This window comes from Dermacentor variabilis, unplaced genomic scaffold (assembly GCF_050947875.1).
Source record: "Dermacentor variabilis isolate Ectoservices unplaced genomic scaffold, ASM5094787v1 scaffold_14, whole genome shotgun sequence".
In the NCBI taxonomy this organism is placed as follows: domain Eukaryota; kingdom Metazoa; phylum Arthropoda; class Arachnida; order Ixodida; family Ixodidae; genus Dermacentor; species Dermacentor variabilis.
In genome coordinates this window covers 8,779,742-8,801,755 of record NW_027460302.1, presented here as the reverse complement: position 1 = coordinate 8,801,755, position 22,014 = coordinate 8,779,742, and the positions used below count along the sequence as shown (strand labels likewise).

The window sequence follows — 22,014 nt, the reverse complement described above, 5'->3', positions numbered from 1 at the left end:
CTGCACGTATACACAAAACATTGCAACAAGATATTTAAATATACGTATAAGTCTCCAATAAATTTACGTATCTAAGAAAAAGTCACTCTATGTAATGCGTGCAACAATGCAAATTAACATGTTGCCCAATCAGATTCACAGAATCCTAGGTCCCACCCCCATTCCATCCACTCCCCCGATGTATCGCGCGCGACGCAAGGCGGCGCGCTTGCTCCCGCTTTTCTCCTTTGAGCACACAAGACTGAGCAACCATCATCGGCTCAACCATTCCACCCGCCCCCCTATTCTTTCACTTGCACATGCGGCGCGCGGTCCCAACGTTGTCGCCCTTAGACTTCATACGAAACATGAGGGCGACGGCGACAGCAGGAATGCGCCTGGAGTGTTCATATATTTGTTATCGCAATATTATCCGGCAACTGAAGCGTGCCGTGGCCGATTGATTTCCGCAAAAGAAGTAACACACTGTCACCATGCGACAATTCGCCGCGCCCCAACAATGTATTTTTTTTCATTTGTGGGGTGAGGGCACCGAAGTGAAAAAGAAACGCGAAGGAGAATATGTTCGCCACAATCCAATGCCTACTTTAGGCACCTAATATGGCTACCGAATGAATATCGAAGAAAACGTGAGACGCTTGGTCCACCGAGAACCATACCCATAGTGCTCGGTGTCCTACTCCGGCGAGACAAGACTTTCCGGAGAGGTTGCGCTCAAGCGAACGCAGTGCTATCCGTCGAGTCTTCACAGTGATGGTGTCGAGCGACCACTGTTTCTCTTTCTCGTCTGCTAGTCAGACGGCCAGAGAAAACCGAACGCGCACCAAAGTGCGCCGCGCGGTGATCGGGGCAACACGAGAAAAACGCATGCGCTCTGGCTGGCCCTGACAGCCTGCGGGTAGGGTAGCGAGTACAAAAAAAGATTTCAGAGGCTCAATGTGTCGTCACGAATAAAAGTCAAAATAGAAAAAATAAATAACGTTGTTAACCTGACTGGCTTTAGTGTCTTGACATGGATGCTATGGCGAGGTGAAAAAGAAATGTTGATATTTTTTGTGCGACACGACGGCACAAATTAACAACCACAATGCTTCGTCTCTTCGGATCTCGCTACGTGTTTTGTCAACTTGTCTGATAGCGGGTTGATTTGGCTTGTCTCGTATGTTCCGATCTAAGACTTTAGAAAAGTTAATGCACCTTTGGTGTCAAATGTTTATCACAACATTAAACCAACAAACTTTCGCACTTGAATATCTGAAGCACAACTTTGGAAATCTCAATGCACGTTTCGCATCAAAAGTTTATGAGAACTTTCTGCCTATAAAGTTTCGGAACTTAAATCCATGCGCTCCGTAGATTCCGCGGCAAGCCCGCTCGCCATCAAAACGCGTTTGAAAATGTGTGCTCGGATGGGGCTCCTGGCGTTATGTGACTCTCGGGGCGTGGGCGTTGCCGCGAAATCCAGCCCGAGTTCGCAATGTTCGCGGTGAAATGTATGTTCGAGCGTGAAAAAGACATTCAAGACAAAATCCAGAATTATTTCCGGCGCCGGGGGTTCATTCGTCGACGTGCATGGACAGTGCGAAAAAATTTCGGGGGGGGGGGGAGGCTGAAGCCCCGTAAGTCCCCCCCCCCTGGCTATGCCCCTGGTTCCGATACTCCCCCCCCCCCTCCTCAGCGAAGGTGATGATGGCACTGGCCCAGGGCGGCTTGCAGCGACGGCACCACAGTTCCGGCGGTGGGCAAACCTTGCAAACTGCTGCACGGAACGAGGATCGGCGGAGCAGGCAGTGTCCGAGTCACCAACGTTTTCCAAGTGTCCGAAGGCCCTAAACCTGGCTGGCTTCGCGGACGTACGCTTCACGAAGATGCGTTAGACCAGGTGGTGGAGCATCCGAGCTGTCGACGTCTTGAAGGAACCAGAAGACCCTAAACCGTGCCTGGAGGCAGACCTGGTTCGGTCTTCCTCCTTGACCTCGTTCTGTCGAGTGCACGCAGAAGGTCGCCGGAAGTAGCAACCGCCCGCTCGCTGTCATTCCACCGCACAGAGAAATACGTCACCGCACTGCGCAGTTAACAGGACGGGAAGATCGCAGATACTTGTGACCGTCGCTCGAACACTGCCGCTTCCACTAACGTTGGCAGCGGACCTCAAGCACCCATGGGGTTCTAGTCGTAGCCATTGTTGAACTCCTCCTGAATTGTCATCGTCGTCTTCGGTGCTGTTGCACCGGCCGGCGCCGAGGAACCGCCGCCGGAAGGCGAGACTGCACTCTCCTCGGGCTCAGACGAGGACGACGCGCGGCTGTTGTTCTCGGCTTCGCTACCGGACGAGCGGTTCTTCCGAGCAGTTTTCTTCGACAACCTGCCTCTGCGTGCCTTGGCGGCTCCTTACCGTCAGCCAGTCGTCATCGCTCTCCGACCTCTCGGATTTGCTGGACGCTGTCGGGCATGGCGCCATGCGTGGTCGCCGCTCTAGGAAAACTTTTCGCGTTGATGCAATACTGCATCGCGTTGACGCAGTAACTGCGCCGGCTAGTCCCTTATCCAACGGTGGCGCCGAGAGCTTCAGGAGCTCATAGGAGAGCCCTGCATGTCCCATGCCAGACCTGGTGACGAGGACAGAGCGGGAGCCGGCAGAAACGCTCCTCAGCGAACGCCAGAGGTGCAGCTCGCACCGCGGAGATGGTCACGCACCAGGCCAGGCAAGCGTCGCTTATGGAATGGGCGTCGCCCGTCTCCCCGCGGTCATGGTTCGTCCCGGAACGCAGCCGGGGCCCCATGTTACGGGCGCCAGTGTGGGAACGGTGGAGCCCCGCAATCCACGCCAGCAGGCCCCAGTCCCAAGAGCGCCCAGCCGATGATGATGATGATGATGATGATGATGATGATGATGATTTCCTTGATGAGTTTGGCGCTTACCCACTCGCGGGGATTGGCGAAGACTCGGGCAGACTTTGCTTAAGTGTGCAGAAAATGGAGGTAACAACCTAAAATTTTGTTACATGAATTTAGCCGAGAGAAAATCGAAACGGTTCAGTATACTGTCATGCTACGTAGAGGGAAAAAAAATTATCTATAATATATCAATGCGGCAATACAGGAGGAATAAATAGAATAACATGGTCATCAATGAAATCGGTTTGATTCAATAATAAATTTTTCTAAGGCGAAGCACACATTCCTGTGTGAGTGCTCAAGCACAGACGCTCCGAAAGACAGTAGTACCGGAGTGTTCAATGGCAGGCCAAGCTGTCGCACTGTAATTTCTAATGTCATTTTCCTCACGGAGGAGAAACGCCGGCATTCCAGCAAGTAGTGCTCAATCGTCTCTAATGCATTGCAAAAATGGCACAATGGGGATATTGCCAGACCAGATCGGTGCATGTAAAAATTTAGAGATGGGACCCGACAACGTAGTCTCGTTAATGTAACTTCCGTTTGTCTTGTTTTGCAAAACTTCCTGCTCCAAGGGAATTGTAAGTGGCGTAGTTCCAAGGATGATTTAAGGTTCGATTGTGATGTTAAAAGGATGTATCTTCTAAACCTGGCGGACGTGATAAAACCCATCGTTGGAAGAAGGGGAAGCACTGGGCCGCTGATAGAAGCCTTGGCCAAGCTGTCTGCCACCTCCTTCATAAATATGCCTTTGTGCCCAGGTACCCACATTAATCGTAAACTTCTCAAATGACTAGGAGCCAGTGAGTAAAAAGTTTTCAATATGTGCGACTCGCCGGGAGCAGTAAGTGAGGTGCACAGCGACAAAGAATCTGTGATTATTACCGCCGTTGTCCTGGAAGATTGTAGCTTTCGTAAAGCTAGGACAACAGCTAGGAATTCCGCTAGGTATATTGAAGTCGGGAAGCCGAATAGAAAAAGACCAGTCTAATGATGATGAGAAAATTCAAACTCCTGCCTTTTCTTCACTCTGCGAAGCATCCGTTGCTATAATTACGTTAGTGTGGAGTTGATTCAAGTGATCCTGGAGTAAGCCGTTAAGAATATGCGAGGGAAGCTGCTTTGCATTATTTGGGTATAGGTCATCATAAGTAATAACTAGTGAATTTGAGATGCTGTTTTCCGTGATTATGTCATTTATATTTACGTCTAACGGATTCAATAACGATTGCGATACAATGACTTGTGGCGTGTGAAACCGTGGCCATCTGACTCCAAAAAATTGGACTCGTTGTTTGATGAAGATGGACTGGGATCTTCTTAGTGGGGATTCATAGAGCCTTATAAATGTTTGGACGGTAAGTATTTTAAATATCATTTCAAGGCAAGGTAATCGTGCTTCCTTGTAGAGCACAGCGTTGGCTACAAACTTTGGTAGCCCCAGACGTAAGCGAAGCGCTTCCCGTTCCAGCAAAACTAGTGGGCGTAGCTTGTAAGCCGCGGCGCCGGAGAATAACACACAACCGAACTCTATTATAGGTCGAATATACATGCGGTAAATCATTATGAGTGTGTCTCTGCGCATGCGCCATCGATAATTACTTATCCTTCGTAATATCCCGATTGCACGAGAAGCTTTCGAAGATATATGGTCAATATGCTGACGCCAATCAAGATTACTATCATAAATAATTCCAAAGTACCTGACCTTTTCCACTTGTGGGATAGTGGAATGACGGTATGAAAGGGATATAGTAACTGGGTCTTGTAGGGGAAAGACAAGAACGGCACTCTTATTTACATTAAGGGACAAGCGAATACTGTCCAGCCATGCTTCTAGCTCGCATAAGTATTCCTGTAAGCATTCGTACAGAGACTGAATATCCCTTGCTGATGCAAAAAACGCTATATCATCAGCGTAAACGTACGTGCTTACATTTTGATGATGAGGAATGGAGCTGAGTAGGATGTTAAACAGCAGCGGGGACAAAACTGCCCCTTGAGGAACCCCGCGTGTTTGTCTGAATTTTCCCGATGAAATTCCGCTTTGAGCACAGTAAAACTCCCTGCCCTGCAAGAACTCGGCAGTCCACGTCACGAAGCAGTCTGGCAATCCAATATCCTGCATCCTCTTTATTAATAAAGGGTATTCCACACTATCGTATGCTTTAGAAATGTCTAATGTTACTAGGGCAGCATATTGTTTTTGGTAACGAGCCAACTGAATTCGGCTTTCTAGGTCGATATGTGCGCACCAAATGGACATCCCAGGTCTAAATCCAATTTGGCAGGGGCTCAATAATTCTCTTGTGGTCACAAACTGAACCATACGTGCGTTTAATAATCTTTCTATTAATTTTACGAAATTTGATGTTAGAGAAATAGGCCGAATATTGTCTAGGACATACCCTTTGGTTTGGTCTTTCAGCAGAGGAATCACCTTCGCAATTCTCCACACAGGAGGGAACCATGCATATTGCACTGAGTAATTTATGGTATCTAACAAGCCGTTAGGAGCGACTTCAAAGAGAAGCTTAATCATCTTGGTAGTGACTCCATCGGGATCTGGGGCTGCAGTTGATAAACAGGAAACGGCTTGGGACAATTCTGCAATGGAAAACTCTACGAAATCATCTGAATTGCCCTGCGCGTAAGGAGAGAAGGGAAGAGAGGTGTGACTTCCGTGTGACGATGGTGGAATTCTACCGCATTGCCAAGTTTCCCGAGGTGACGTGGTGCCTGGACTGCACCCACATGCGCAACAAGGCGCCGGGTGTGCCGAATGGGGAAGTTTACCGCAATTCGAAATTCTCCATTAAGATACAGGTAAATTCCTACCTCTTTTCTTTATTTTACTGCAGCATTTATTTTTAAAGAGAGAGTCATCTGACGTAGTGTCGGCGCGCTTGGATAAACAATATACTAACCAACCGGATCGGTCACGGTAGGAATAAATTAACTCCATTATGATCAATTTCCTTTTCCAGGCAACGACATAGCGCATTTCGTGACACTGCGCGTAGTCATCATCATCAGCCTTGTTACGCCAAGGCTTCGCAGCTTCTGGGGACTGAGGCCGGGGTTTGATTGTTGTTTTATATAGGAGGTTGTGACCAAGCATTGCACCAGTCTGGCCAATCCTGCTCTGGTGAGGAAGTGCGTTACCGGTTCTGGTCACGAGGATCAGGCCGCACTCCAGGCCTTGTTTATGCAATTTTATCAACACGCGGATATTTTTTTAATCTGGTGTAAAATTGCGCGGCCCCGGGATTTGAACCACGGTTCTCTTGCACGCGAGGCGTATGCTCTACCTCTACGCCACCGCTGCTTGCTTCTGCAACAATGCGCGTGGTATGGCCGTGGTATGCTATTCTGCGCGTGGCCTGGCTGAGCAAATGAAGATTGAGCACCTCATAACTAGCAGCTGTCGTGTATTCTACGACTATTTCGCACGATACTGTTTCTTTAAGCTGAAGCGCGACGCCGCCTCCCCTTTCATCTTCGCGGTTTTGATAAAAGCACTGATAGCCAGGACAGTTAAATACAATCGATGCCGGTGTGTACCAGGTTTCAGTCAAAATTATTGCTGTAATTGACACTCCGAAAGTATCGAGTAGAACAGCTGATTCACCTTCTTTGTCTGTTAAAGATTTGACGTTTGAATGAAAAACGGACCAGCCGATCTTTTGGGTTTCACTATATGCTTAATTTCATGCGGCTGATAAACCATGTCGGGAGACAAATTTTAGGTGCCTGCAGGTACAACTACCAGGATTCGCATAGCCCCTTGAAATTCTTGAATATCCTTGATATTGACAGTATAAGTTCAAGGGCGCTTGAAACTACTTGAATAGCCGAGAGCTCCTTGTAATCCTTGATGTTCCGCTAGAGAACATTAACGACGTACCTCCGCAAGTCACGCTATTTTAAAGGCCCTTTCGCTTACGAATGTGCATGAAAACAAGCTGTGTTGAATAAACGGCAACATCAGGAAGTTTCGGTTTTATATCCCGCAGCCCCTGCGTCGTCTGGCAACTAATATGCATCGGAAATCGAATCCAATCCAATATGAGACATATCGCTCGGTCGGTTAGCGTACAGTGCCTAGAATATACTCTAGTGTGCCGTCCACCGAGCGTCTGCAACGCGCGACGGTGCCACGGGCAGTGATGCCTGCCGCCGCAGGCCACCAGACGGCGATGCCTGTCGGAAGCATGCTAAACTGTGGGGCGTTCGACTCGCGTTCGTTTGCGATGCGTTGATTGCAATGCGTAGTTCAGTTCGCGCCTTGCTGCCGCTTTCGTTGCAGTCTTTTCTACTTGTGAGTGGGTGTTTTGCCTCTATGTGTGCGGTCATCTGTTTAAAGAAACCTTAAACAGTTGGCGAAACCGCGATTTCCCAGACAGAGACGTGCAAAGAAACGGCTCCCCTTATTACCCAGCGCGTCCGCAGACCCCGAATGTATCTAGGATTGGGACAAGAACATAAAAGAGGCAGATCGCCGGGAAAATGGGGAGGCTCACGCCCTGTCTCGCCTGAAGTCCGCCCATGCCTCAGCATGGTCCGGCACAGTCTCGTAGTGCAGCGCACCAAGCGGCCGGCGGCCGCAGGCATCACTCTCGGAGCTACCGCGACACCTGCGCTCGGCGCATTAGTAATTGCTCTTTTAGGCACTATAGTTGGACCGTCTGTCGGCCTCGTGCGCGCCATTTCAGTGGAGTTCATGTTTGCGTTGTGTGTTTGCTTTGACAAGATGCCAGGCGGGAAGTGCAAGTTTCAGCCTGCGTGGCTGCAACATACGCGCTATCGTCACTGGGTGAGACGGGAACCAAGCGATCCTTATCGAGCAAAGTGCGCAATATCTCAGAAGACAGTCGACATTGCAACGATGGGGGAATCTGCCTTGAAGAGCCACCAGAAAGGCGCGAAGCACCGATCTAAAACTGCAGCAGGTGAGGGCTGCTCATCCGTCGCAAGTTTCGTGCAAGCGGCAAATGTGACGTCCGTGGCTGTTGTAAGCGTGAAACCACGGCAACTTCCTCTCGGGCTGCGACACTTGACGAAGCCTGCAGAAAGAATGAATCCGTAATCGAAGCCGAGATTTTGTGGACAATGAAAGTTGTGTCGTCACACTACTCGTACAGCTCCAGTGGATCCGTTTCCCAGCTATTCCAAAAGATGTTTCCGGATAGCGAGTTCGCGAGAAGCTTAACTTGCTCTGAGGAAAAATGCGCGTACGTCGCCTACCACTGTCCGCGCCCATTTTTCACTTCGCAGGTACAAAAAATGATGGAGAAGTCTGACAATTTCGTTGTGCTTTTTGACGAAACCTTGAATAAATATCTCGAAAGAAAACAACTTGATGTTTACGTCAGATTCAGGAACAACTGTGAGGTGACAACCAGATACCTGACTTCGGCATTTATGGGTCACAGCACAGCGGATAACATCATGCAGAAGTTGACGGAAACACTCGTGTCTTTTCCCCTGAGCAAGATTGTGCAGCTCTGGATGGACGGCCCGAATGTCAACTGGAGTCTTTTCAACAAGTGACAGCAACACATGAAGAATGACTTTCAAGTTCAGTGCTTGAATATTGGTCCATGTGGCTTGCACACAGTGCATAATGCTTACAAAGCAGGAATGCATGCGACGAGCTGGCCAGTTGACACCTTTCTGTCGAGCGTATTCTCACTCTTCCATGATGCAGCGGCCCGCCGTGAAGATTTTGTTGAAGCAACATGGAGCAAGCTGTTTCCACCTCCTTTCGTACCCCACCGTTGGGCCGAGAACGTGCCAGTACTGGAGAGAGCTCTGGCTATGTGGGAGCATTTGAGGCACTACATCGAAGAAGCGAGCGGCCATAGTCTACCCTCGCCGAAATGTAGAGCCTATGTGAACGTCAGTGCTTTTCTAAAGGACCAGCTTGCACTTGCGAAACTTAACTTTTTCCTAAATGTTGCAATGGTTGTGCAGTCTTTCTTGACTGTTTTTCAGAGTGATTCTCCAAAGACATTTTTTTAACGAAAGAGCTTGAAACAGTCTTGAGGAGCCTCCTTGCAAGGTTCGTGAAGCGCTCGGTTTTGACAGAAGCCACGAGCATCACAAAAGTGCTGTGAATTGATGTTCGTGGTACTGCCAATTACACGTCACTTGAGAAGATGGACGTTGGACGGGTCGCTGAGAAGATCTTAAAGAGCGGAAAAGCGAGTACCAAGTGTGTTTTTGAATTTATGGGTGAGTGTCGCAAGTTCATTGTGAACATGATCCTGAACATCATGGAGACAAGTCCTATTAGGTACCCTCTGGTTCGAGGGTTGTCGTTTTTCGACCCCAGAGAGATGTCAAAGACAGAAATGGGCATTGGGCAGCTGAAAGTTGTTCTTAACTGTTCAATTGACAGCAAGCTTCTTTCTGAGCACAAGAGCGATATTACGTGTGCACAGTAGATTCAGTTCTGCCAAGAAAAACGGCATGAACTGCAAAACTATGAAAGAGACCGGGAACGCCTTGACGTTCTCTTCGTGCGCCTTTTGAAGCATGACCCGGCGTTCTCAATGTTATGGGAAGTACTGAAGGTCGTTCTCTTGCTTAGCCATGGGCAGGCTTCAGTAGAAAGAGGTTTCAGTGTAAACAAACAGATCGCGGTCGAAAATATGGCAGAGCTCTCGTGTATCTCACTACGAGTCATCTGCGAGGCCGTGAAAATCCACGATTGCCTGCTTAACGTTCCGCTGTCAAAAGAACTGAAGTCATCAGTGCTCCAAGTCAGGCATAGATATTCGTTATACCTGGGCGAACAGAAGAAGCAAGCTGTAGCGCAGCAGGTAACCTTGAAGAGAAAAGAACTCGAGCTAGAGCTACAGAGCATGCAAGGGAAGAAGACAAGGCTCCAAAAAACTTGCAGGAGTCAGCGAATCGCTTTTCGGAAGACACCGAAGCAAAAAATGACCGGACTTCTCTTCTCAAGGTCAACAGCTTCGGTCGAACAGTCAAAGAAAAAGAAGCGCAGATAACAGCTCTTGAAAGAGAAATTAATGTGAAAGTAGGGCTCCTTTCCTAAGTCATGTGAAGAAATAAAATTACGCTAACACTCCTTGATTTCTGCCTTTTTGCATCCTTGAAATCCTTGAAATGTCCTTGAATTTTAAGCCAAATATTGTGTACGAACCCTCAACTACACAATTTGATGCAAATCATCAAACTGGGTGATCACTATGACTGCTGAGATATCCGTTCTGCGCACAAATATTTCACCATTCCTAGTCCATGCAAATTTCCACTGATACGCCTTTTTCCTTACATTTGCCGCACCGAACAGTTTTTTTCATTGAAGGATCGAAGTGTTCATTAAGGAAGATGGTAGTTTTGGGTTCAAGTTCAACGTCCTCTGACGTTATCCTCAGCTTTCGAGCCTTCTCAAGAAAGCAGTCACAGACTGATCTGCGAGCAAAGTGCACCACTATAGTTGGAGCTTCTGTATTTCCCATACTTCGAACGCAGTGACAGACCTCGATGTCTCCACTTTCAAGGGGCATCCTAATAGCCTCTCCTATCTTTTTGGTGATCTCTATGAGATTCTCATCTTGCGTCTTTGGAACACCTTTCACTTCGACGTTGTGACACCGCATGTGTTGTTCATTTTGTAGAAGTTTCACTTTATCCTCTCGAGCTTGAACATGCAAAGCGTCTCGTTCCTTCTGTAGATCTGCTACGGATGTTCTTAGCTCCCCATTTTCCCATCCAAATCGGTTCTCGGACGTTTTCATTTCTTCATAAGTCTCGTTTATGAAGCCTAGGCTGTTCTTTATCTCGCGGATGTCCTTTCTTATGTCTCTTTCGAGACTTTACCGTAGTTCGCGAACTCTTGTTTAAGTTCTCGTTTCAGTTCCTGAAAAAGTTTAACAAGTTCCTTTGACATTACCACTGGGCAGAGGGGAACATACGCTTGCAGTTTGGATAACGCAATGACAACAGTACACATGAGCAAGTACACGCGATAATTTGTATACAGCATCAGCAGTCACGGCAAATGAAAAAAAAATTTCTCAGGCTAGTACGGTGAAATTTCACGAACCTGAGAATGTACTGTCGGCCAAAAAAGTAAACTGACCACGGCTTAGGTGGCCGGAGCGGCTGCGGGGCCACACCGGGGCGCTGCTATCTCGCCCCGCGTAAGCTACGCGCGCTGACGACGAGAGTGCTCCGAGTGACGCCAGACTTCGCCCTCGCTCTCACGCGGTACCTCGTCACGCTTGATAAATTTCTAGTGCGCCGTTCGGTTGCTCTGCTGCAGACGAAAGGGACCATGCATTGCCGGTAGTCTAGCACATGGCGCTTTCGAACAGTAGCGGACGGCCGCGGGGCATCGAACCGCGGCACTGAGAAGGAACGAAGACCCGTTCAGATTGTTGTTTTGCTTATATTCACCTTGTCGCTCAGATTCACCTTGTCCACAAGATTGTCGTTCATTGCCTTAGTGTTGAAGCAATGAACGACAATCTTGTGGGCATCATTAAGGAGTGTGCAATGGAAGTCGGTGGTAACTCCGTTAGGCAGGACACCAGTAAACTATCGCAGGAGACGAAAGATCTGATCAAGAAACGCTAATGTATGAAAGCCTCTAACCCTACAGCTAAAATTGAACTGGTAGAACTTTCGAAGTTAATCAACAAGCGTAAGACAGCTGACATAAGGACGTATAATATGGATAGAAATGGACATGCTCTCAGGAACGAAGGAATGCTAAAAGCAGTGAAGAAACTAGGAATTCGCAGAATCAGATGTATTCGCTAAGAGACAAAGCCGGCAATATCATTACTAATATGGATGAGACAGTTCAACTGGCTGAGGAGTTCTATAGAGATTTATACAGTACCAGTGGTACCCACGACGATAATGGAAGAGAAAATAGTCTAGGGGAATTCGAAATCCCACAGGTAACACCGGAAGAAGTAAAGAATGCCTTGGGAGATATGCAAAGGGGGAAGGCAGCTGGGGAGGATGAGGTAACAGCAGATTTGTTGAAGAATGGTGGACAGATTGTTCTAGAGAAATTGGCCACCCTGTATACGCAATGCCTCATGACCTCGAGCGTACCAGAATCTTGGAAGAACGCTAACATAATCCTAATCCGTAAGAAAGGGCACGCCAAAGACTTCAAAAATTATAGACCGATCAGCTTACTGTCAGTTGACTACAAACTATTTACTAAGGTAATGGCAAATAGAATCAGGAACACCTTAGACTTCTGTCAAGCAAAGGACCAGGCAGGATTCCGTAAAGGCTACACAACAATAGACCATATTCACACTATCAATCAGGTGATAGAGAAATATGCGGAATATAACCAACCCTTATATATAGCTTTCATTGATTACGAGAAAGCGTTTGATTCTGTCGTAACCTCAGCAGGCATGGAGGCATTACAGAACCAGGGTGTAGACGAGCCGTGTGTAAAAATACTAAAAGATATCTATAGCGGCTCCACAGCCACCGTAGTCTTCCAGAGAGAAAGCAACAAAATCTCAATAAATAAAGGCGTCAGGCAGGGAGATACGATCTCTCCAATGCTATTCACAGCGTGTTTTACAGGAGCTATTCAGAGAACTGGATTGGAAAGAATTGGGGATAAAAGTTAATGGAGAATACCTTAGTAACTTGCGATTCGCTGATGATATTGCCTTGCTTAGTAACTCGGGGGACCAATTGCAATGCATGCTCACTGACCTGGAGAGGCAAAGCAGAAGAGTTGGTCTAAAAATTAAGCTGCAGAAAACTAAAGTAGTGTTTAACAGTCTCGGAAGAGAACACCAATTGACAATCGGTATTGAGGCACTGGAAGTGGTAAGGGAATATATCTACTTAGGGCAGGAAGTGACGGCGGATCCGGATCATGAGACGGAAATAATCAGAAGAATAAGAATGGGCGGGGGTGCGTTTGGCAGGCATTCTCAGATCATGAACAGCAGGCTGCCATTATCCCTCAAGAGAACAGTGTATAATAGCTGTGTCTAACCAGCACTCACCTACGGGGCAGAAACCTGGAGGCTTACGAAAGGGGTTCTACTCAAATTGAGGACGACGCAACGAGCTATGGAAAGAAGAATGATAGGTGTAACCTTAAGGGATAAGAAAAGAGCAGATTGGGTGAGGTAACAAACGCGAGGTAATGGCATCTTAGTTGAAATCAAGAAAAATAAATGGGCATGGGCAGGACATGTAATGAGGAGGGAAGATAACCGATGATCATTAAGGGTTACGGACTGGATTCCAAGGGAAAGGAAGCGTAGCAGGGGGCGGCAGAAAGTTAGGTGGGCGGATGAGATTAAGAAGTTTGCAGGGACGACATGGCCACAATTAGTACATGACCGGGGTTGTTGGGGAAGTATGGGAGAGGCCTTTGCCCTGCAGTGGGCGTAACCAGGCTGATTATGATGATGAACACCTTGTCGTTCAAATTACTGTATGTCGTCAGCGTCCACCGCTGCTCAATTTGGCCGCAACGGCGGCTACGGTGACGCGCGCACTTTCACGCCAGCGCGATAAGTTACGTAATGTGGAAAGTTGCGCTAGTTGGCGATTAATCATCATACCTTACTGGTGTCGTCTTGTGTGTCTTCACTGTGTCCGTGTCAGTGCGCTGCTTACTGGCAAGGTGCGATAAGTTACTGGCCTCAAGCTTTCCTGTGGGTATAGCTTTTCTGTCGAGATTACTTCTCCGGTATTGTCTCCCGCAGTGGGCTTAATATACATATCAGCGACGCCTCTGAAAACTGCTTTGATTACCTACTACAATGCGTAGGCCGTTATGTAACTTTACAATAGTACCGTCAGGAAGAGATGAGTGGGAAGACCAATTGGATAAACTATTTAGTCGTGAAAGTTTATTCACGGAAGCATTCCATAGCTTGAAGGGGGCCTCACTGCGATGAAAAGTTCCCGTCGACCGCGATGACTTGGCTTTGTCGCCTTGACATCGAGTCATAGAGCGCCGCCGCTATAGCTTTGGACATCCATGCAGCGCTTCCCAGTCTGAAACATATCGCGCCGGCGTGAAAGACCGCGCGTCACCGTAGCCGCCATTGCGCCTACTTGCGTGATGTTGCCTTAAAGCGAGCAGCGGTGGACGCCGGCGGCATGCACTAATATGAAAGATAAGATGAATATAAGCAAAACAATCAGAACGGGCCTTCGTTCCTTCTCAGTGCCGCGGTTTGATGACGCACGGCCGTGCGCTACTGTGCGAAAGCGCCATGTGCTAGGCTACCGGCGATGCACTGTCCCCTTCGTCGCTACCATCAGCAGAACAACCGAACGGAGCACTAGAAATTCAACAAGCGTGATGAGGTACCGCGTGAGAGTGAGGGCGAAGTCTGGCGTCACTCGGAGCACTCTCGCCATCAGCGCGCCGAGCTAAATCCCTTGATAATATGAAAGTATCGACACTCTTTGAACTCTGCCGCCGCCGCGCCACCTCCTCGCATCCTCCTCGGCCCTTGCGCGTTCCCCCGCGGCAACCAGTTTTCCCCCGTTTTTCTGCACGACGATTGGTCTCCCTGCCGTTGCCCTTGGAAACACGCCGATCTTCAGTTTTGCTTGTGTTTTTCTTTTTCTTTCGCGCCATTTTCCTCCTGAGCACGGCTGCCTCGGCGCTTTATCTCGGCGTAGCGAACGTTGTATGCTGTTTCCTGCTCTATGTGCTAGCGCAATGCCGGGCTGTTGCGCATATAACTGCCGCAAGAAGCCTAAAGATGGTTATGCCGTTTTTATGATACCACAAGGAAAGCGTGACGGCTTGCGCAGGAAGCAGTGGCTGCGTGACATTGGCCGAAAGAACTTTGTTCCGACAAAGAACAGCGTTGTTTGTGAGCTGAGGCGTCTTATAGCTCCTAGAAAGGTATCCCGTAATGCTGCATTTTTTTTATTCTTCCGACCTGCTCACTAGCGTTTTTGTTGCGGTTGTCCTCAGTATGCTTAATATGCTGGGGCGGCTCCATCACCTCCACGTCGCAAACTGTTGTTATTCAGTCGGAAGTGCAGCATTATAGATTCCGCTTTGCGCCCTCAAAAAATTAGAGGCAAGTATAGCCGTGGTATTGCAGGTCATGAGCGTTAGGTAGACAACATTGAGTTTTTTTTTAGTTTTATGGCGAAAGCCTTTAAACCTCTATGTTTCAAGGTCGCGTTGTAAACTGGAAGTATCAATGACACAAGGAAGGCCAGATGTGACCCAGAACATGTCCACCCCTGTATAAGAGAATGATAATCCAAGTTAATTAATGAATCATTAGTGATTGAAAGAAATTAATTATGGGGTTTAACGTGCCAAAACCACTTTATGATTATGAGGCACGCCGTAGTGGAGGACTCCGGAAATTTTGACTACCTGGGGTTCTTTAAAATGCACCTAACTCTAAGTACACGGGTGTCTTCGCATTTCGCCCCCATCGAAATGCGACCGCCGTGAATCATTAGTGATTGACATAAGGGGGATTAGGGAGGACAAAGGTTGATTAGTGTATTAAAGAAGATTAACGTGGGTTAGAGTGCATTAAAAAGGATTAAGATGCATGAATAGAGATTAAGATAGGTGGAGGAGGATTAAGGCGGATTATGGTGGATTAAGGTGATGGGTTGATGAAAGAGTATTACCGATTAGGGTGCACGACCGATTAGGGTGCATGCAGATGGTCTAGGGAGGATTAAGGTGGATAAAGGAAGATTAAGGTCGATTAATGTGGATTAAGATGAAGTAGGGTTGATAATGGAGGATTAAGACCAATTAGGAGGGATTAGAATAGATTAAGATGGAATAGGGACCATGGAGCTGGATTAGGTTTGATAGAGGTGGATTAGGGTGTAATAAGGCAGATTATGACTATTAAGCAGGATTAAGGTGAATGAAGGAAGATTAGGGCGCATTATGGTGGATTAGGGTTGATAAAGGAGGATTAAGACCGTATAGGGTAGGCTGAGGTGCATTAGGGGCGATGTAGGTTGTATTAAGGTGGATTTGAAGTATTAAGCTGGATTAGGGTGGACTAAGGTGAATTAGAGTTCATTGAGTATTAAGACCGATTAGTCTACCATATTCCTCCTAATGCGCATTAATACACTGAATCCACATTCATCGACCTTAATCCTCCTTCATTCACTTTAATCCACCATAATCCACGAATGTCCTCTTTAATGAACCCTAATCCATCTTCATCGACCTTAATCTACTCTGACCCTTCTTAATGCACTTTAATCCTCCTTATGCAACCCTAATGCTTCCTCATTCACTTTATTCCACACTAATCTACTATAATCGTCCTTAATTCACCTTAATCCACCCGAATCCACATTCATCCACCTTAGTCCACCCTAATCCTCCTTTATTCACTTTATTTCACCCTAGCCCACCGTAATCCTCCTTAATCCACCTTAATCCTTCTTAATCCACCCTTATCCTTCTTCATGCACTTTAATCCCCCCTAATCCACTATAATCGTCCTGAATGCACCTCAACAAACTTTCATCGACCTTAATCCAACCTAGCCCCCTTTATGCACCTTAATCCAACGTCATTCACCCTAATGCACCTTCAACTTTAATCCACCTTAATCCTCCCTAATACACGCGAATTCATCCCAATCCAATCACTAATCAATCATTACTTTGCTAATCATTAATCATCTCTTATACGTGGCTGCACATGCTTTGTTTCGTTTCCCGCCTTCCTTCGGCCACGTGATATTTTCTGTAGCTCACAACAGGACCCTGAAACAGAAGTCTAAGGCTTTCGCTTAATAAGACACACACAAAGGGATGTGTCACAAGCAATACTAGATCAGACGCACGAAGTAAAGCATCTGATCATGTGGCAGAAAAATTGTGTGGAGTATATAACTCGCCTCAAAGCTCCCTTTACATCGGTATACCCCGTTCCTACGGCTTTAAGAAAAAACCAACCTGCTCATAAACGTTGCTTCCAGCATTATCGATGCTGTTATTAGCATTTCTCAAAATTTTCAACCGCACTGGGGCGCGCAACTGGCCGAAAATAACACGCCTCCATAGAACAATGCGGCCCGTCCGCGGGAGCCCAGGAGGAAAAGCGCGCAGTGCGCAGACGGCAGGCGAAGAGAATCGAGGAGGAAACCGCCGTGAGGAGGAGAGTGTCGCTACTTTCAAATTATCATGGGGCTTTACGCCGAGCTAGATAGTAACGCCCTGCTGTGGCCCCGCAGCCGCTCCGGCTACTTAAGCCGCGGTCCGTTTACTTCTTATTGCGAAAGCAATACTGCTCGCACTTTCGGCTCATCGGTGGTCGTGGCGCCTCCTTACATAGCTGCGCGTCACGTGACCGTGTGACGTCACGCCAGACCGAGAGACGGGGCCCCAGCTCGTGGCATCGATGTTGGAGGCGAAGCCTTGCGCGCCGCTGCGGCGCTACCGAGAGAGGGAGCTCGCTGGCGTGACGTCACGCTAGGAGGATAAATGGGGCTACAGCTCGGCCCCTCGCAGTGGTCGGCGCGCTGCCTTGCGCTATGTCGGAAGATGTATACAAGGCGAGGCTGGAACGATCTGCTGCGGCCAAGCGGCGGCGCCGTGCTGAAGAAACAGAAGAAGAACGAGAAGAACGGCGAGCTAAACAACGAGCGTATGCAGCAGCGTAGCGAGCATGCCGATCAACATCGCTTGATGCGGGTGCATATACAAGTTCAGGGCCAAGTTTAATGAGTGGTGTTAACGGTAGCGAAAGTATGGAGACAACCAGTAGTTCGGAGACAAGTTTCATGGACGCTCTTAATGCCGAAGAGACTATCATGGATGCTTCAAATGGTGACGATGCTGCATCTATGAATAGTATGGAACGCTACAACTTCAACAGAAGAAACCAAGCAAAACAATGTATAGCCATAAGTTTAACAAAGGGCAACCTTGTCCACACAATCAGCCGAACCAAGGCGCAGCCAATGGTATTGCTTTCGCAATCTTCCAGGCTTAACCAAGCTAAGCTTTAGGCCAATTTTTTGGCCGATAGTACACCAAAGCGCTTAGAAAAGCGTGCGATCACCGTGACTGCTGCTGCCAAGCGAGGCGTCGATGCGTTCTTCACCGGCTTTTCTGCTCTCCGCGAGGAATCCACGCAGGCGCAGTACACTATGCCAGGAAACGGCTTTGAAGTACGTGGTCCGATGATTCTCGTTGTGTCTAGCGATCGCCGAAGTCAAACCGCTCGTAGATATAGCTTGGCCGGCTCCTGGGAATGTACGCCAAAGCGCTTAGAAAAGCGTGCGATCGCCGTGACTGCTGCTGCCAAGTCATGAACTGAACATATGAACTGTTATACCACCCCACTGTAATGCCACCTAGGTACTGCGGGTAAAAAGAATCAATAAGATGAACTGCGGTCGTAGTCAGTTTTACCTTCCTTGCAGCCGATTTTCACACATCATCACATTGACGGACGTGTCGCTAACGCATTCGCCACCTCCTGTTTTATCAAAAAAGCCTCGCAAAGCTAACGTGCCACAGTGTCCCTACTTGTGCCTACAATTTTTGTCACCAAACAATGGCGCCCCCTGGCAGCTTTGTATAGCCCTGCCTTGCCCATCATGTACGCACATCTCAGTCTTGTGTAACAGAACAATAACTTCGTACATAAAGCCTGAACAGATAATGTCATCTCACAGGTACCCATAGCTTACCTATGTATTTAGAATGTTGAAATATATTTCACACGTTTCTTGGATGTGCATTACTTTCTTTAATTTAACCAATCGTTATGTACTGCTGGGGGTGTCGGCGTTCTTAGCCAATCTTCTAGAGTTGGTACGTCTTGCTGTGATACAGGTGCTTCAGAATTCCTAAACCGTGCCTGATGCATGTCGCCCTTTTCTGTGCCAGTCAGGACCATCTTTTGCTCAACAATCCTCACGCATCGCCTTCGGCTTTATAACATCACTGCGTTGCGTCTCGCATTGTGTATCCTCCACCTGATGTGCAGTTTTCAGTTCCGCATTGCTTGTGAACGATGCTGGCTTAGAGACAAAATTGCAAAACAATAATTTGTGACTTTTGTGGAGGGGAATCATCAACATTCCTTGATATTACACATTGCATTGAATGAAAAAGGACAAAACTGTATGCATCGCGGTTAGTTGTAAAGCATGTGAATAACCGCTGTACCTAAGCTTCTACTAACATGGATTCCCAAATGCGCGTTGAATCTGCCGATTTTTTTTGGGGGGGGGGAAACTGCAATGGTTTTCTCACTGCCATGAAGCATACTTTTACCTGAGTAGTTTATGATATGTGACACGCGACAGTTTCGGCTGACAAAGTGTAATCCATGAATTTCTTCAAAAATTGACGTTTTTTTTAAGGATTTCGGGATACGTAGACTTGTGAAATTTCTTTACCACAAAGTTATCGTTGCGAACTAACAGTATTTTGTTCTATTTACAAATACTGCAACTATTTACAAATACTGCAATCCTCAAAGGGATTTCAGCAGGATGGAAGTACAATATATCAGTGTACAAGTGCAAGCAACAAAAAGCAAGACGGAGTACATTGCCCATACAAACAATATCGGTTTTGAATAAAACACGGCAAAGAGTTATCGTTTTAGAGTATGATAGGGTTTCTTTTATTGAAATGAAAATTTCTACTGGATCTTTCTGCACTCCAGTGTGTTCTCCTCGCAGTAACCTCAGTTCCAGGTAAACATCAGTTGATTTAATTATTTTAGGCATTGTTTACGGAAAAAAGGAAGATTTGTGCTAAATCGTTTAAATTATGAAACTATTACGTCACAGCGTGTAATGATTTCAGTGACCGCAAGTTATCTTCCCATTAGCATGTGCAATGACTTTTGATGGTACAGCAGCGCTGTAAACGCACATCTCCCGGTAGACGTCAGGGGTGGATGCCCTGGGCTCTTGAGCGAAATTGCCTTACTTCGAATTTTCCTTTCATCCTTTTAGCTGTGTTGTGGATGCCAGTGCACTCTTAATGAAGTATATTTATTGATGAGTGGCGACAGAAACATTTCCTTGATACATATACCTAGCAACGAACACATAATGCGGTCGGGGCGTTTGCGCACGCACGTGCTAAAATTTACCATAGGCAGAGCAACAATGATGAGATTCAGGGATAATGTGTCTGGGCGAAATATGTTTTGCCGGAGAGATTAACATGGGTTAGTACACGCTATTAAAAATATGTGCCCATCTTTTACACAGGTGTCGTGAAGTGGCGCTCTGTTTTCACACGGTTACGTTTTGTAAGGGCAGCTTGGCGCCCATATTCCTGACAGTTCCGATAAGATTCCGTGTAACCTTGGCTCTTTGGTCTGCCTACAAAACAACTAAGTATATTCGTGCTGACGTCTTCCGTGAATAGGGCTGAAAGCAGGACGCAGCCTCGTTAGCTTAACGACACACCATATTGGATTGAGCTTAGCGATTTCATTAAATGAATATTTGAAAGAAAAATTAAAATAACTTTACCATACAAATGTGCACTCTAACTGCATAGCACAAGAGCATCTTATGACATAAATAATGATGACACACTGAACAAACTCATTTTCTAAAACTGTAGAGTACTTTTTTATCCAAGTTAGACGAAAAGTGACTTCGAAGAGGGTCGGCAGCACTGGCTTCTCGACCTTTTGTATTGCTTAATGTTCCTGTTGTTGTTGTTGAAGAACTTTTATTGCTCTCAGACGAGAAGCACATGGAGGCACGCACATGGGCCGGTCCTTAGGGGCCCGGCCCTTAAAATACTGGGTGGAATCCCTAGTACGGGACCCCAGAGGCGTCGGCCGCTGCCCGGGCGCGCTCGACCAAGGCCCTTTGGGCCTGCAGGTCATAGCAGCCAAGCAGGGTCGCCTCCCAGTCCTCCCGAGTGGGGTTTGGGTGAGGAGCAATAGCTGGGTTAGATGGGCAGGCCCACACCATGTGGTAGATGTCCGAAGACGTCTCCGCACAGTGCGGACAACTGCCCGTGAAAGAACGATCAAAATGTTTGAGTGCTGCCGGGCACAGCAGAGTGTTCGTATAGAGACGGAGTAGAAGCCGCTCCTCCGTCTTAGATAGACCTTTACTCGGGCGAGGGTAAAGGCTATGGCCAGATTGATAATGCAGGACAATGTCTTTAAAAGAATACGCGGGATTGAATTCAAGATCCTGATCTAGGGGGTCGAGAAAGGAAGCCCGGAGAGAGAGCGCGCGAGCGGCGGCATCGGCTGCCTCATTCCCCTCGAGACCCATATGAGCAGGAGCCCATACTATGTTCCGGTGAGCGGGGTCCCCGGTGTAGGTGCAACTTTGAAGTAGTCGGTAGGCTAAGTATGGAGCCCAGCCTTGCTCGACGTTCCGACAGGCCCCTCGCGAGTCGGAGATAATTGTTTTGGAATCAGAGTGGGTAGCAGCCAGTGAAATGGCGACCTCCTCCGCATGAGTTATGTCGCGGGCGCGAAATGTAAGCCCGTTAACTGTTTTGGACTGGTGGACGACTGCGGCCGTGTACCATCCCCCATGGTGGGGGCCGGAGGCGTCCACGTAATAAGTGCCGGGTTTCGACCCATAGTGGCGGCCCAGGGCTTCCGCCCGCGCCAGGCGCCGACCATTATGGTCCTCACGTGTCATATTGTTAGGAAGAGGGCGTACGTGGAGGGCGCATCTCCACTCGAAGGGGAGTCGTACTCGCTCTTCCATAAGGGTGGTGTGTTGGATGTGTAATCGGGCAAGGAGACGGCGACCCGACAGTGTCTTAGAGAGGCGTGTGTATTGGTTAGTTAAGTGAGCCTCTCGGAGCTCCCGGAACGTGTTCACCATGCCTAGACCTAGGAGTCGCTGGTTGGAGGTGTTCACGGGGAGATCCAGGGCTCTCTTAATAATTTTGCGGAGGATTACTTCGAGTGCATCCTCGTCTTGTTTCCGAAGGTGGAGGTAAGGAGTCGAATATAAGATTCGATTGGTCACGAATGCATGCGCCAGCCGCAAGGCGTCTTTGCACCGCAACCCCCCGCGTTTGTTGGAAACCCGGCGGACCATGCGGCCCACCTGGTCCCCCACCTTACGGAGCTGGGCCAGGGTAGTGTTCGACCGTCTA

At 47.9% G+C, this 22,014-nt stretch overlaps 1 protein-coding gene and 1 pseudogene across 1 annotated transcript in view; both read left to right on the top strand.

The window, feature by feature from the left end:
* The window catches only part of LOC142567775 (WD repeat and HMG-box DNA-binding protein 1-like), a 350,415-nt gene that overhangs the window by 218,996 nt on the left and 109,405 nt on the right, over positions 1–22,014 (top strand). The window lies entirely within an intron of this gene.
* Positions 7,457–9,961, top strand: LOC142567749 (uncharacterized; annotated as a pseudogene).